A 16,673-nucleotide genomic window follows, 5' to 3' on the forward strand; every position below is an offset into this window, starting at 1 on the left:
GAAGCTGTGCGCAAGCGGGGAGACTATAGAGCCTGTTACACACGCGTTATTTACATCAGTTATGTACGTATATGACGATTGCAGTACAGTACATGCATCGATAAGTGGGAAAAAGGTAGTGCTTCACTTTAAGTACATTTTCGCTTTACATACATGCTCCGGTCCCATTGCGTACGTTAATGCGAGGTATGCCTGTACTTGTGTCAGGAGCATTATTATTGCATCTCAATCTGCCAAGTTTACAGCTCCATGACTGATTTCTCTCTCCCCTCCCCCCCCCCCCCATTGCAGTATACACTTGTATGAACTCAAAGCCATACAGGTCAACGCATGCCAAACCGGCTGTGTGACCGACATCTCTCTTTGGGAGAGATTCAACAGGCGATGATGTGGGTATCGCACCCCAATTTGTCAATAACAGCTATTCAAGTCAATGGTGGTTAACGCCGGGTTGGGGTGTGATATCTTGCATCGGCATTGCGAATCCTAGCCTTAGTAACAATAGGGAAAGATACAAACAACACATCAGCAAACGAGAATACAAATCCAGAAGTGTTTCAATGTCATATAAGAGGCCTGGAGTCCGTTGGCAGGAATACACATTTCACCAGAGACCCAATGAAATTCTAGGCCCATATAAGCTACAAAATGTTTCAGACCACTTTCTCTGCTCCATAATAAATCAATAAACATCCTATTGGTGAAGCACCCTAACAATTTATTAGTTACGTTCATTCGTTTCTATAAACTTTGTAAAAAAAAAATAATAAAAAAAAAATAATAATAATTTATATATATATATATATATATACATGTATATATATATATATATATATTTACACACACAGTAATATATATATATATATATATATATATATATATATATATATATATATATATATATATATATATATATATATATATATATATATATATTACTGTGTGTGTAAATATAAATGTCAAGTGCCATTTTACGATTCATTTCCTTTGATGCAGGATTTCACTTTTTATGTATGCTGGTGCATTACAGTGTGTCAGATACCTCAGGTCCCTTTTAGTCAAGAGCCACCTGTAGCAATGTTTGCTGAGAGTGTGACACAGCATGTATTCTAATGTATTACCAGTTTCTCTATTTGACATTGTCTGCATTATGTATTTTTGTTGGTTTTTTAAGGTGTCGCTTCCTGACATGATGCATAGAGTCATTATTGCATTATCATTTCTTACACTATGCATTAGGCGTTATATGGCTGAGTGCTTTCAGCATTTATATATTGTCCTAGATTCCAGTCAGCCACGTCATCCACACGTGTGTATATATGTTTTAATCCCTCACATTTTTTTGCACATTTATGGTGAGCACATCAGGTGTTTCACATGTTTCGCTTAACTTGCAGTTACAATGTGTATTTTGCACGTCCCTGAAATAGTTAATCTATCCAGGTATCAGCTCCAGATCAGTTTAGCCCATGCGCACTCTCTCCTGTTATCCAAGATATCGCTGGGTCTGGCAGACTTATGTAGTCTCTCAGCAGTAACATTATGCAATTCCTGAGCCTTTTTGCGCATGCCTAAACACATATCAGGTAAACAAATATAGAGTTAATATATTCAAAATGGATGCTCTTTACCTGCTGATACTGTGGATGCATGTCACATAGGCAGGTGAGGCTAATTAACTGTGATTGGTTTTGTTGAATTGCACTGGGGTTTGGGGTATATATATATATTGTGCACTGCATTCAATTGCACCACCTTGAGAAAGGTCCCACTGGGGGACCGAAACGTCGGTTTTTGTGTCTTCTATCAAATATAGAACATTTTTGATTTACTTACCTGCGTGCTGTCCCTTGATGTCGTGTTGCAACCGGTATCGTATGGTCTATATATATATATATATATATATATATTACTGTGTGTGTAAATATAAATGTCAAGTGCCATTTTACGATTCATTTCCATGGAAAATCTTTAACCGGAAGCGTTCTAGGTGGTAATTTATTAGTTAAGCAACATGGCACCATAGTTGACAGACACTAGGCTACAACATAAGTGTTATAGGTGAAATACTGCACACATTGGATAAACAAGGCAGTACACGAACTAAACAAGGCAAGGCTTACAGTAAATAAATTGAAACCAAGTAAGAGATTCCCTGCCCCAAAGAGCTCATAGTCTAAGCAGTATAAGAAGATATAAATAGGTACAGTAGGATTTGTGCAAATGCTATAAAATCCAAGTAAAATATATTATTATATATAGTATAATATGTCACAAATGACAACAAAAAAAACAACGTAGAATGGAGTTGGGATGAGGAGGACTTCGATTGGTGGCAATACATTGAAAGTCTTCAGTTTGGGGGGGGGGGGGTGGATTATTAGGTGAGTTTAGGATGAAGTGGTTACCTAGTGAACAGACGTTTGTAGTGAGTTCCAGAGGATGGAAATGCAAGAATTAATGATCTCAGACAGGACAGCTGTAGAAATAGGGGGACTAGAGAGAGTATGCATGACGGGACACCGTGAGAGGAGCAGTAGGGTGTGGAAAGAGTTCTTGTGTAGTGCCTTGGATAAGAATATCGCAGAATACAGGGGATTTAGTGGGCAGCCAGCCAAGGGATTTGAGGATGGATGGGGCCCATTGCGGCGAGGTTAGGAAGAGTTAATGATTATTCTAGAATAGATTAAAACGGGGGAGACACGAGATGCAGGTTAGCTGTAGGCAATGTCTACGTATTACAGCAGTGCGAGATCTTCATTAATCTATGGCTGGGAAACAAACATCTCGATTTTGTGTTCTACATGTCATTTGCTGCACTTGGCATGGAACAGCAAGGGTTGAGAACGCTGAAGGAAAAAGAACATTTCCTGGGAATTGGGCCTGTGTGCCAAGGGAGCCTTTGCGTTCGTGACATTATCTCGTTAGAAATAAGTTAACGGCAGATATAATCTCCGTTTTTTCCCCGCCTCATTCCCAGTGTTTCGAAATGTAGCCAAACACAGGATTCCAACGCACCGACCTCGTAGTTAAAAAGTGTAATGAAAAGTAATGTAATAAAACTGAGTCCCTGCCCTGTCAAGGAAACAAAAATATAGCAATAAAAATATAAATAAAAAAAAAAAAAAAAAAAACACAAAATAGTGGTACTTTATTTAAAAAGTTCTCTGCAATGCGTTGCAGACGAGGCTGAAAAATAAGGCGTTTAAAGAATCGAATCACATGTATTGGCTCGTGTCAATAAAAACACCAATTAGGATCACAACCATGAAAGCTTTTTAATTCGTGTGATCCGTTTGGAAACTGACGTCCACCCACTGCAAGACGAAGTCCATTGACATGTTGACCCAGGTTTTGAAATGGGACAAGACAGATCCCCAGAATCCCATTAGGCACCAACCTGAACCCATGACAGTACGGGTCAATGGAGTGCAATCTTTTTAACAGAAGCTTTAAAAATCCAATACATTTTTTCCTTGTATAATGCGGACAATGTCCACAGCGCTGGACATAGAATTCATACAGACACAGTCCATGTTCTGTAGAAATTACGATCTATGTTTTTGGTGCCGGGGGCTCTGGGAGATAAGGTGACTTGCCCAAGGTCACAAGGAGCCGACATCGGGAATTGAACCAGGCTCCCCTGATTGAAACATAACTGAGCCGCTCCCTCAGCCATGATATTATATGCCACAATACACGTTAGAATCGGGGTGCCCATGAAGATATATGGGGTCATACACGAGAGAAACATTTAGTTAGCAGAAGAATAATAATAGACACGCAGAGAGATCCATGATTACACGGATCACGTTACTGAATTCTGAGAATATGAAAATCACGTGTACTACGTACCAATTTAGGATGTACCACGAATGAGCGCTCATTTTCTTTCAATGACATCACAGAACTAAGAGAAATGGCTAGAAATAAAGGGTAATAAAAACCCTAATTTGATGGGGGGGTGAAGAGTCTCCCCTCCCACGACTCACAGTGCTATCTGGCACTGAAGTTGTTAAATAGTGGAATCACAATAAGTAATGGGATCTGTACTAGGGAGTCTGAGAACTCACTTTTCAGGCACCCAAGATAATAGCTGCACAGGGAATGAGAGCGGATCCCTGGAGCAGGGGTGCGCAAAGTGGGGGGCGGGAGAATTTCATGGGGGGGGCGTGGCAGCTACAGGAGGTCCCGCACTCTCCCCCAAGGCATTTAAATTAAATGCAGGGCGGGCCGCGCGAGGCCTCTGCAGCTTCTCCTACCTGATTGTAGGCGACGCGTCGCCATGGTAGCCAGCGTCAAATGACGTTGCGTGGTCACGTGACATCGCGTTGCCATGGCAACGTGACGTCACATGACCCTGCTACGTCATTTGACGCCGGAGCCGAGGTGGAGAGAGGGGGAGGGGGGCGCAAGCTGGGAGGTAGGCAGGCGGGGGGGCGCGCAGGTTAAAAACTTTGCACAACCCTACCCTAGAGTACATAACCAATACCCGCACTACAGATGACTAACAATTAATACGCAACAGTGGAAAACACGCTCCTCCTCACTGCCGTTTTTGCTGCCGTCAGCATAACATCGATATAGTTTATTTTTAGCACTAACTTAGAGATGCTGTATGAAGGACTCTTGTTATATTACTGCACAGTCATTATGATACGCTGCGAGGGACATTCTTTCTGTGCAGTGTCCACATGGTGACTCCTGCTGTTTATTCTCATTTGCTCTACTCCCGGGGTGCATGGGAAATGGCTCTGTGTCGCATGGGAAATGGCTCTGTGTCGCATGGGAAATGGCTCTGTGTCGCATGGGAAATGGCTCTGTGTCGCATGGGAAATGGCTCTGTGTCGCATGGGAAATGGCTCTGTGTCGCATGGGAAATGGCTCTGTGTCGCCTGGTGGATCAGAGCAGGAGTGCGCAACTCCAGCCCTCAAGACCACACCCCCCCCCCCCAACCCCAAATCAGTTTTTAAGCTTCAGCACAGGTGGCTCAATCAGTGGCTCAGGACCGTTGTATAGTGGCGGGGCGTGCTACGCCGTGCACACGCACGGCAGTTATAGATGGCTGAGGTCAGCCAGCCCTTCTATACAAGGGCCGCGCACGGCAGTTATAGATGGCTGAGGTCAGCCAGCCCTTCTATACAAGGGCCGCGCGCGCGCACGGCAGGGAGCGGGGAGCCGACAGACAGCGGCAAAGACGGGGAAAAGATGATTTCGCGCCGCTACCGGCGCTCAAATGATATGTGTGTGTGTATGCGTGGATGTGTGTGTGTATGTGTGTGTATGTATGTATGTATGTATGCGTGTGTGTCTCAATGATTGCACAAATAAAATGAAAAAAAATATTAACTTTTTTTTTCTTTAAAAAAAAAAAAATCTTATTTGTGACTTTCTTCACTCACACAACCCATGCACACCCACATATATAGACACACACACACACACACACACACATATATAGACACACACACACACACACACACACACACACACACACACTGCAGCTCCCGGCTCTATAACAGGGAAAAGCATGCGGCACGTGCACACGTGTTCGCATAGGCACGCACGGCCGCATGCAGTATAGAACGGGCCTCAGTCCTCAAGGATTTCAGGATATCTCTGCTTCACTGATTGAGCCACCTGTCCTGAAGCTGGGATATCCTTAAAACCTGACCTGTTGGGAGGTTTTGAGGACTGGAGTAATCCACCAGGCGACCTAGAGCCATGTCCCATGCACACTACGACGGACCTGATCTATGACCCCCCTCAGGGTGCCGCCTTTGCTGTGACTCTGGTGTTCCAATAGTCTGAAGTAAAGACAGCTGGACAAGACACCCAGAGCACAGGGCAGGGTGGGGGGCACGGGGAGGACCCTCTGATCTGTCTTTTCCTCCCTAATGTTAACCCAGTCCACGCTGGCTTTATAAACAGGAGCAGTGGGGGAGAAGGATGGTGCGGATAATCCTAGGGCCGCCTTTCCTGCAACTCGCGTTATCTCTAAGAGAGTCTGAGGTGAAGAAGTGAACCCAAGTGAAATCAGGGTGTGTGGGTGTGTGTCTACACACCTACTGTGTACACCGTGTCAATAGTTTAATTGTTGATTATACACGGTTTGCAATGCCTCTTGTAACATTTTATTTGCTTTATTTTAGAACAGTGACTGACAGTTATTCGTCCCCAACAACAAAGCAAGTCCCCCACTTACTGCCATGGGACGCCTGGAACGGCAGCAAAACGCTGTCTGGGACATTGTCATGGCTGCTGTGCTGCAACCACATGGATGCGACTCTCCGTCGCTCGCTAAGGTAAGTAAACCCCATAAACTAAAACTCCCTACCCTAAGCCCTTACCTCAAAACCCAGTACAGTACCCTAAAACATCCTACCCCATTGCCCTTACCCTAAAAAAACCCAAGCGTTTACCCTAAAATCCACTACCCCAAGCCCTTACCCTTAAATCCACTTCCCTACAAACTCCTACCCTAAAAAAAACCCTACCCCAACCGCTAAAACCCCTTAAATTAACCCCCTACCCAGTAATAAAATGTAGCTTAGAAGTGTCCGGGATTCCAGCGGCGGCAGAGGGTCCGTCTGTGGCGGCGACCATTTGGACGCGGCCAAATGTCCCAATAAATATTATTAAAATATTATTAAAATATATATATATATATATATATCATAATTAGAACAATACTTATAACAGATGAAATGGAAACCAACAGCAGATCATAGTCGGGGGGCGGGGGGGTAAATCAGCTTAACGACATGGTGTGAAATAGGAGAAATAAGGAGCCAAGAAGGAACCTATAACCAGATCCAGACAATGAGATCTGGGACAAAGCAGAGCTCCGGTACAGAGCAGATATGGATAGGATTAGCCTCAGGACAATAGGAGATATGCGGCCCATCCAACGTTTCACAGAATCAATGACTGTTCAACTTACTACACCATCTTATTGCACAGTTTCTTATACCTTGCAGACACCAAACAATCCGGGAAACAATGAGAGAGAAGTAACAATGACTTTGTGTATCTCACACAGACAAAGCCAACTCCTACTGAGTCACATCGGCTCTTTCATCTACTCGTATGACCCAAACATTTAAAGTAACAAAACACACGTAACATGTAGTAACTGGTTTGTGTATTTATGTTGGGGCGAGCTGTGCTTAATTGCGCAGTGCTGTATACAATTACAGACCTCAGCTAAACTAAATATTAATGCACTTGCCAGCCTGTGGGTTTAAAGTTGTATTTATGATCAGCAGTAAACATTATGAGATTACATGTAAGAAAAGCAACACTGCAACGTTTAAACGTCTCTCAGCGGAGAAATAATACGGATATTTAGCAACTTGCATTACACACACCGTGAGATTCAGCCACTTGCATTACACACCCCGTGAGATTCAGCCACTTGCATTACACACTCCGTGAGATTCAGTCACTTGCATTACACACTCCGTGAGATTCAGTCACTTGTATTACACACCCCGTGAGATTCAGCCACTTGCATTACACACCCCGTGAGATTCAGCCACTTGCATTACACACCCCGTGAGATTCAGCCACTTGCATTACACACCCCGTGAGATTCAGCCACTTGCATTACACACCCCGTGAGATTCAGTCACTTGCATTACACACCCCGTGAGATTCAGCCACTTGCATTACAAACCCCGTGAGATTCAGCCACTTGCATTACACACCCCGTGAGATTCAGCCACTTGCATTACACACCCCGTGAGATTCAGCCACTTGCATTACACACACCCCGTGAGATTCAGTCACTTGTATTACACACCCCGTGAGATTCAGCCACTTGCATTACACACACCCCGTGAGATTCAGTCACTTGTATTACACACCCGTGAGATTCAGCCACTTGCATTACACACCCCGTGAGATTCAGCCACTTGCATTACACACCCCGTGAGATTCAGTCACTTGTATTACACACCCCGTGAGATTCAGCCACTTGCATTACACACACCCCGTGAGATTCAGTCACTTGTATTACACACCCGTGAGATTCAGCCACTTGCATTACACACCCCGTGAGATTCAGCCACTTGCATTACACACCCCGTGAGATTCAGCCACTTGCATTACACACTCCGTGAGATTCAGCCACTTGCATTACACACACCCCGTGAGATTCAGTCACTTGTATTACACACCCCGTGAGATTCAGCCACTTGCATTACACACACCCCGTGAGATTCAGCCACTTGCATTACACACCCCTTTAGATTCAGCCACTTGCATTACACACCCCGTGAGATTCAGCCACTTGCATTACACACCCCGGGAGATTCAGCCACTTGCATTACACACCCCGGGAGATTCAGCCACTTGCATTACACACCCCGTGAGATTCAGCCACTTGCATTACACACCCCGGGAGATTCAGCCACTTGCATTACACACCCCGTGAGATTCAGCCACTTGCATTACACACCCCGTGAGATTCAGCCACTTGCATTACACACACCGTGAGATTCAGCCACGTGCATTACACACCCCGTGAGATTCAGCCACTTGCATTACACACCCCGTGAGATTCAGCCACTTGCATTATACACCCCGTGAGATTCAGCCACTTGCATTACACACCCCGTGAGATTCAGCCACTTGCATTATACACCCCGTGAGATTCAGCCACTTGCATTACACACACCGTGAGATTCAGCCACTTGCATTACACACACCGTGAGATTCAGCCACTTGCATTACACACACCGTGAGATTCAGCCACTTGTATTACAGACCCCGTGAGATTCAGCCACTTGCATTACACACCCCGTGAGATTCAGCCACTTGCATTACACACACCCCGTGAGATTCAGCCACTTGCATTACACACCCCGTGAGATTCAGCCACTTGCATTATACACCCCGTGAGATTCAGCCACTTGCATTACACACCCCGTGGGATTCAGCCACTTGCATTACACACACCCCGTGAGATTCAGCCACTTGCATTACACACCCCGTGGGATTCAGCCACTTGCATTACACACACCCCGTGAGATTCAGCCACTTGCATTACACACCCCGTGGGATTCAGCCACTTGCATTACAGACTGATGCATAGCATATTAACAAGGAGCGAGAGATTGATGTTGGAAACTAGTTTCTGAAATACGTGGCTGTATAATGTATCCACTTACTAGCAAAATAATTTTTTGGGGGGGGCCTGGGTGAAAGAGGAAAAGGAAGGGGCGACGAGAAAGTGGGATCAGGGAGACAGAAGGAGAAGGGAGGAAGGGAGCAGTAAAGACAGAAACTAGCAGAGCTAGCTAAGCAAAGATGAAGACAACACAACAGTTTGGTAAAATAACACATATCCATCATCCATCTACGCAGTCGGACAATACAGCTATTAAAATGCTGTCCTTCCACCAAACAACTGAGATCTAAAACGTACTCGCTATCCTTTCAATGATGGTTTTGGAAGCCTTTTTTGATTAAACAGTGCAGGCCACAGGTGCACTGCTGCTATAATAGAAAGTTGAGCAGTCAGGACGTGCTGGTGCTAACTCCTGTAATGATATAAAGAATCCTTAAACCGAATAATAACACAAAGGCTGTGGAATTTCTTTCACTGGATCGCGTAGCATCCAGCGTTCAGACGTGGGAAGACATCTGTTTGCCTGAACAGCTGTTGGAAGGTTTTAAATGCAGATGGCAAAGTGCTGTCACGTGTGCCTGCTGCTTGGGGTTTAGTGCTGTCCTATTACATGGTACTCAATCCCAAGCCACCCTGATGGTAAGTGTACACATTCTTCCAGGGACCAGCACATTGCAGACCAAGGATCACCGATAGTTTGCGCACCATTGGTTTGGCACCGCTAACGTGACAGTATTTGATCCTGCAGTAGAGATGTACTACAGGAGCTTAGCTGTTCCATAATAAAGTTGCTATCAAATTTGTAACATGAAAATAAACATTTCAGGCCTGCTAAAGTAGACAGCAATGTGACTCCACTGATGCACCATGAGCATCACGCTAGCCAGCTACAGCCCCTGTTGTCTGTCAGTGTGTGTGACACACACACACACACACACACACACGTCTCACCACCGACTAGCCCAGCCCCTCTGTCTCCTGCTCTCCGATGCAGCCGCTCTACGCACTGACACAGGCACTCACTAAAACACACACACACACACCCCTCCGCTCTGTTCCGACTGGCTCCACCCCCTGACTAACTCTGCCCGCAGAACGCTGTTTAGCCCCACCCACAATTCTCAGGCGGACAATTCTTTCCCCCCCTCCCTCCCTCACTGAACGGCGGTGACTTGACCTGTCAAATCAGGACAACATTCACTGCACACAGCCCAGGCGGGTTATTTTAGGCGCCCGAGATCTTTCCATCATTGGGTATTTCTCTTCTATATAAAGAGGAAAATCCAAATTCTTTAAAAAAAAACGACTGATTTGTATCATTTTAACTTCTACCAAACCAAGGATAACATGTCTCATCAAAACAGCCACATACTAAAGGTTTGAGCTCTCCGAGTTACTCAGAAAGCGGGGCTTGTGGTAGACATAGTAACGAATATCAGAGAAAGTACAATACATGCTGCATTCATTAAGGGCTCGTATCTATATAAGGAAAAAGGCCACAGCAGATCCAAAATTGGGCAGCGATTCTGGCACTTTGCAGAAGATTCACGTGGTATTAACATTATTTACCATGTGCCAACGCACAATGGGGATGCGGATACAATAATACAATTACAACATTAACAATAGCCGACGAGGGCCCTGCGGCAACGAGATTATAGTAAGTGGCCGTGTGCGCCAAAATACAAAAAAGGCCACTGGAGGATTTAACAAAATCAAGTGTTTAATAAGGATGAAAGATGATAATAAATGAAAATACAATTTATAGACTATGGGGGGGGTTGCGGGGGGGGGGGGGGGGGATGTGCTGTGTGTTCAGCCCAAACGTTAGATTGCGTATTTAGATCCAACACGAGTTTGTCGTGTTTCCAGCTCATTCATTTACCAAACAATGGCTGCACTGTTCCTGAAATGTAGGAGGCGTGTATTTTTTATTATTAAAAGAGAGTTACAAATTGTATTTAGAACTGCGAGAAAAGTGAATAACGATTTCCTTTTCCCCCCCAGGTAAGAGGCAGCGGGAGTCTGCGCCCGGACAAAGCTTCCATTGAGGAGTCGGAACTCGTCGCCGGAGAAACACATTCCAAGTGCGGCAGGCGGTGAACCGATGCCGACTCGCTTCCAGAATAAAGTGTTGGCTTCCTTTTCCCCCATTGTGTGCGCGTGTACTAAGAGCGATATGATGACAGAGGGGGGGGGGGGGGGCGGCTTTGAAAAATGGTGTTTAACTGAAGCCCTTGCGGATTGCCAGCGCCATTTCCATGCCGTGCAAATCCTTGTACAGTACTGCTTTTTGCCAGCTCCTTTGCTCTCTGAGGGTTAAGCAGAACATTGCAATCATCATACTAGGGATTATCAAACTTTTCTAGCACCCGTCACAGTTTGTTCCCACCCCCCCCCCCCATTTTTCGGTTATTTAATAAAATAAGTCTATTTGCACACTATCGCAATGTAGTCTTTAGAAAAATGTAAATCACGCTTAAACATTTATTTGCTTCTTGTGTAAAAAGAAGTTCTGTTTCTCTTCCCGTTCGTTTTATTTTAGTCTTATCTGGAAATGACAGGTCTTGCCCAGGATCTTTATAAACTAATTAGGCTGTTCTCCTCAAATCACACCAGACAACAAAAAGGGGGTAAAAAAGTGTATACACTGTCATCAACATCCCTGAAGACAGAAGTTTGCAAACAGGTAAGGGATAGCAAAAAATACTCCAGTGTCATTAAATAAATATTCATTGGTTAATCACCGGTCACTGCCATTATATGACTTTGGTCCTAGCAGAGACAGATCCTAAAATGGAATGCCCATTGGAATGTGTAGCTGTGCATTATGCAGCGAGACATTTGGGCTTTAATTGGAAGAGCACGAACCAGCGAATAGAACATTCTACACTTGGGCGTGATGTTGCACGCGTTCAGCGGGAATGCAAATGCTACAGGGATCTGGGCTTTCGACGGGAATGTGCTACAAAGGCAAGTGAAGAAAGGTAAAAAGAAAAAAAAAGGGAGAGGAAGAGAAACACTCAGCGTTTCAGAGAAAAAGCATCAGAGGGATCCCACCCCTCCCCCCCGCACGCCCAAGGGTAGGGCCCCGTCCGGAAAGTAGCAATGGAAAAGCATTGATATGGAGTCTTTTTGTTACAAAGGGTCCTTTTCAGCTTTGTTGCGTTGGTTGCCTGACAGACGTCATCACTGTGGGAAATAACAGGTCAGGCTAAACCCCACTGTAAGAAATGATATCAGAATCGTGTGTAGGTTAAATTGTCCTTTGTTATGGGGCAGTGCTCATCAGCCAGTTTTGTTGCACCCTTTACTCCGGTCCCAGCTTTAATCAATCGCTGGGTAAGGCTGCAATCTGCATAAATGGGATCTCCACATCTGTACACAACTACAAAGACCAGCATTGTAAGTCATGCATGTGCCTGGGATATTTGGTTTAGGGCAGGGATGGGCAACCCCAGTCATCAAGAGCTACCAAACAGGTCAGGTTTTCAGGATATCCCTGCTTCAGCACAGATGGCTCAATCAATGGTCTAAGACAGGGGTGGGCAACGCCAATCACGCCCTCCCAACAGGTCAGGCTTTCAGAATATCCACACTTCAGCACAGCTGGCTCAATCAGTGGCTCAGTCAAATCCCAATGGACGTCAATGAAACTGCCGCACCGGTGGGATAAATAAATAATTACCCCCATGCCTCTCAAATGACTTGAATTGTAATACATTCCTGAACTCGCACCATTACAAATCATGCAAGGGTCATTTATTTCTCCCAAAGTACCGACACTTGCACTGCCTGCAAAACCACGGACACTGCTAAGACAGCGAGGGAGTGCTGCAGAGCACAAGATAAGCCACTAACAAAGCATTATGCTGGGACACATGTTGCATTGCCGCTGACGGATGGATGTGGACGTCGCAAGAGCCAATGCAGGAAGCGACTTGACTTGAGCCGTCTGTTTGAAAGAACCACTTTGTTCTGAGAGTGAAGGATGGACACAAAGCCCATTCCCTGCTGGGGGTTTCTGCATCTCCGAGAGATACGCTGAAGCCACTCCAAGAGTGGAAAAGGAGAGAGGAAGTCCCGCTCACTCCATTATAAAGCACACACTTAACATTACACTCTCATGCATCACTTCAGATGTAATAATACAAAACACCGAACTGCAGTATGTAGGTCAAATTATGGGTGGGGAGAAAATGGCATTGGAAAGTATGCTCGCCAATACGGAGACAGGCCGGCTGTTTGGTATGTGGTTAAGAAAACGGACATGGATTGGTAATTTAAAGTAAAACATATTAAGATGGTGGTGAGAAATGGATTGTCTTGTGTTTAACCCTTGAAGCTTTGGATTCTACTGGGCGGCTGTTCCATGCAGCCACTACTCAATAAAGGGTTTTGTGCTTATTGTATTCTACCTTTCTATCCCACCCTTGTTCTACAACACTGGTGGGCTAATCAGACGTGTATAGCAACAACAAACACACACACACCAACAAAGAATTAGACTCTGTGACATTCATATTTTGGCGAAACCCTTATGACACACACACACACACACACACACACACACACACACACACACACACACACACACACACACACACACACACACACACACACACACACACACACACACACACACACACACACACACATAATCTATATTTGATATTGCAGATACATAGATAAAAAAACAAAACCAGCCTTTAGTAGGTTCGCCTACTACTCCTGCATCGGCCCGGTGATATTGCTCGGAGAGAGGAAGGCAAGAAACACTAGAGCATAAAAAAGAGAAATGCCAATACACCTGCTTGCCTCATTCTACCATAACAATAAAATAAAAAAAGACAGAAACAGGTTTATCTCAGAAGTATATTTGACACCAAAATAATCTTTGCCAGTATTTGCTTAACAACGCAGACGTTAAAAAGGTCTATTGTGCAAACAGACATATTTCCCTTAGGCCACCGATCTCCAGAGAATTTGTATTGTGACTTTTCTTAGCAATCTCGTATCATGTTTTGTGCGCTGTTCTATTTTTCCTTTTTGTCACAATATAAATCGCCGCTTTTATGCTTAAAAATTCAGTTTGTGCCACAAAGTACTTAGGACCGAAAGGGCGCGATTCTCCAAGCTGCGAGATCGCCGTTCCGTCACGGACGCCCATTGAACTTAATGGAGCTTCTGTGTCAGATCGCACAGGAACGGCGATCTCGCAGCTTAGAGAATCCACATAGTAGACGTTGTGAGCACTTTCATGCAACACAAACCCTCACTAATATACTGGTCTGCAGAAAATGTGGATATTTATAACCCCCTTGTAAGTGCATGCGGCTGACACATATACTGCCCCCTGCCTGCCTCCTCCTTTCATGTGCTGCAATAGGAAACTACAACTCCCAGCTTGCTTTGCTGCATCAGGGAGCAACTTCTGGTGCAGGAGGATGTGACTTGTGATGGACAGGGCCTCGGCTAATGAGATAGGACCTTGGAGAGGCGGGACAGAGAGGAAATGAAGAAGGGTCCCAGGCAGGACATTCCGAGGCCAAACTGCAAGGGTAGAGCAGCTAGTACAGAGCTGGCACAGCAGCTCTGCACATACTCGATAGATCGTAGGACTGACTGCATCTGCGTCCCGCTGGAGAAAGAGGGCGCCGAAGAGACCAGCAAGGAGGCGCAGCAGATCACCCGAGTGGTAGCTGCGTGGAGGACAAGCACAATCGGAGAGGACACTCCTCAACGTTCATCTAAAGTGGTACCGAAGCATTTTGCGAAGTACAGGCCTGCAACACTAACTGTCAATATTAACGAGCTCCAACGGAGTGCTACCATCATACAGGCCTTGGACACCCAGGATTGGGTAGCCGCACTACCAGACACTGACATACACCTGCACAGCCGATGGGGGGGCATGTTATGTTGATATGTTATGTGATTGGAGAATGGTGCTCAAAATACTTGGACCTATATCCATATATTGAAAGGAGGAGAGCAAAACACTGGGTAAAGAATAATAAATGATAATCAAAGTACTAAACCTATAAGGGGGGGCTCTAGAACACCCTGAAGGTGGGGGTACATGTGCGGAGACACTTCCCCTTCCTCATTGGGTTGGCCCCAGGTATTGATATGTTATATGTACTGATCCTTTGTTAAGGAACACACGGTACCCAAAAACTCATTGTTACTTTTTGTTATGAAAACAGGTTATACCATAAACACCACTGTAGTTTGTCTACCATTGTCTGACCTAAATCCCCGTGTGCCATAATACATAGAGGCGGAGGACTCGGGCCCCAACCTCAGCGGCAGGTGTTAGTCTGAGGCAAATAAGAGGGCTTACATATTTATACACAAACGCTTGTAATAAGACAATACAAACGATGACGTCGCTGACAGGTGTTTGTGTAAGTGCGGCGCCTCTTCAACCTCGTAAGAAGGACGATTTATTTCAAGTTGCTCAGCAGGTATGATGTCATGTGAATCACGGTGTGTTTGTTCACTACAGGACGGATGGACGGACAGACAGACACCGAGACAGACAGACAGAGACTTATCTAAAATACGTTTGTTGCATGTTCGTAGCTGCAGTTGTTTTCAAATTGCATCTTCCCGTTTCCAGGATGCAGGAAGTCATTCACATTTGTTTATAGTCCGGAGAACAGAGCTGTTTTGGGCACTGTTTACAACTTAGGGGCACAGCAAGTACCAGTACGGGTTATCACGACTGTTTGGACTAAACCTCCTGTTAGCTTGAGTGGTAGTTAACGCAGGAACCTGGTGCGATAACCTGTACTGCCACTTGATGCATGTGCCCCAGAATATTAAATCCGGACATCATATGAAAATCGGTGCAACGCCCCGACAGGGACAAAGCACTCCTATATCCAACGGCCCGACACCCCGACAGGGACAAAGCACTCCTATATCCAACGGCCCGACACCCCGACAGGGACAAAGCACTCCTATATGCAACGGCCCGACACCCCGACAGGGACAAAGCACTCCTATATCCAACGGCCCGACACCCCGACAGGGACAAAGCACTCCTATATGCAACGGCCCGACACCCCGACAGGGACAAAGCACTCCTATATCCAACGGCCCGACACCTCGACAGGGACAAAGCACTCCTATATCCAACGGCCCGACACCCCGACAGGGACAAAGCACTCCTATATGCAACGGCCCGACACCCCGACAGGGACAAAGCACTCCTATATGCAACGGCCCGACACCCCGACAGGGACAAAGCACTCCTATATGCAACGGCCCGACACCCCGACAGGGACAAAGCCCTCCTATATGCAACGGCCCGACACCCCGACAGGGACAAAGCACTCCTATATCCAACGGCCCGACACCCCGACAGGGACAAAGCACTCCTATATACAACGGCCCGACACCCCGACAGGGACAAAGCACTCCTATATCCAACGGCCCGACACCCCGACAGGGACAAAGCACTCCTATATGCAACGGCCCGACACCCCGACAGGGACAAAGCACTCCTATATCCAACGGCCCGACACCCCG

General features: G+C 45.7%; 1 protein-coding gene across 1 annotated transcript in view; it reads right to left on the bottom strand.

The window, feature by feature from the left end:
- The window catches only part of KCNK5 (potassium two pore domain channel subfamily K member 5), a 66,376-nt gene that overhangs the window by 33,817 nt on the left and 15,886 nt on the right, over positions 1-16,673 (bottom strand). The gene's annotated exons all lie outside the window — the stretch shown is intronic.

Source organism: Ascaphus truei, chromosome 4 (assembly GCF_040206685.1).
Source record: "Ascaphus truei isolate aAscTru1 chromosome 4, aAscTru1.hap1, whole genome shotgun sequence".
Classification (NCBI taxonomy): domain Eukaryota; kingdom Metazoa; phylum Chordata; class Amphibia; order Anura; family Ascaphidae; genus Ascaphus; species Ascaphus truei.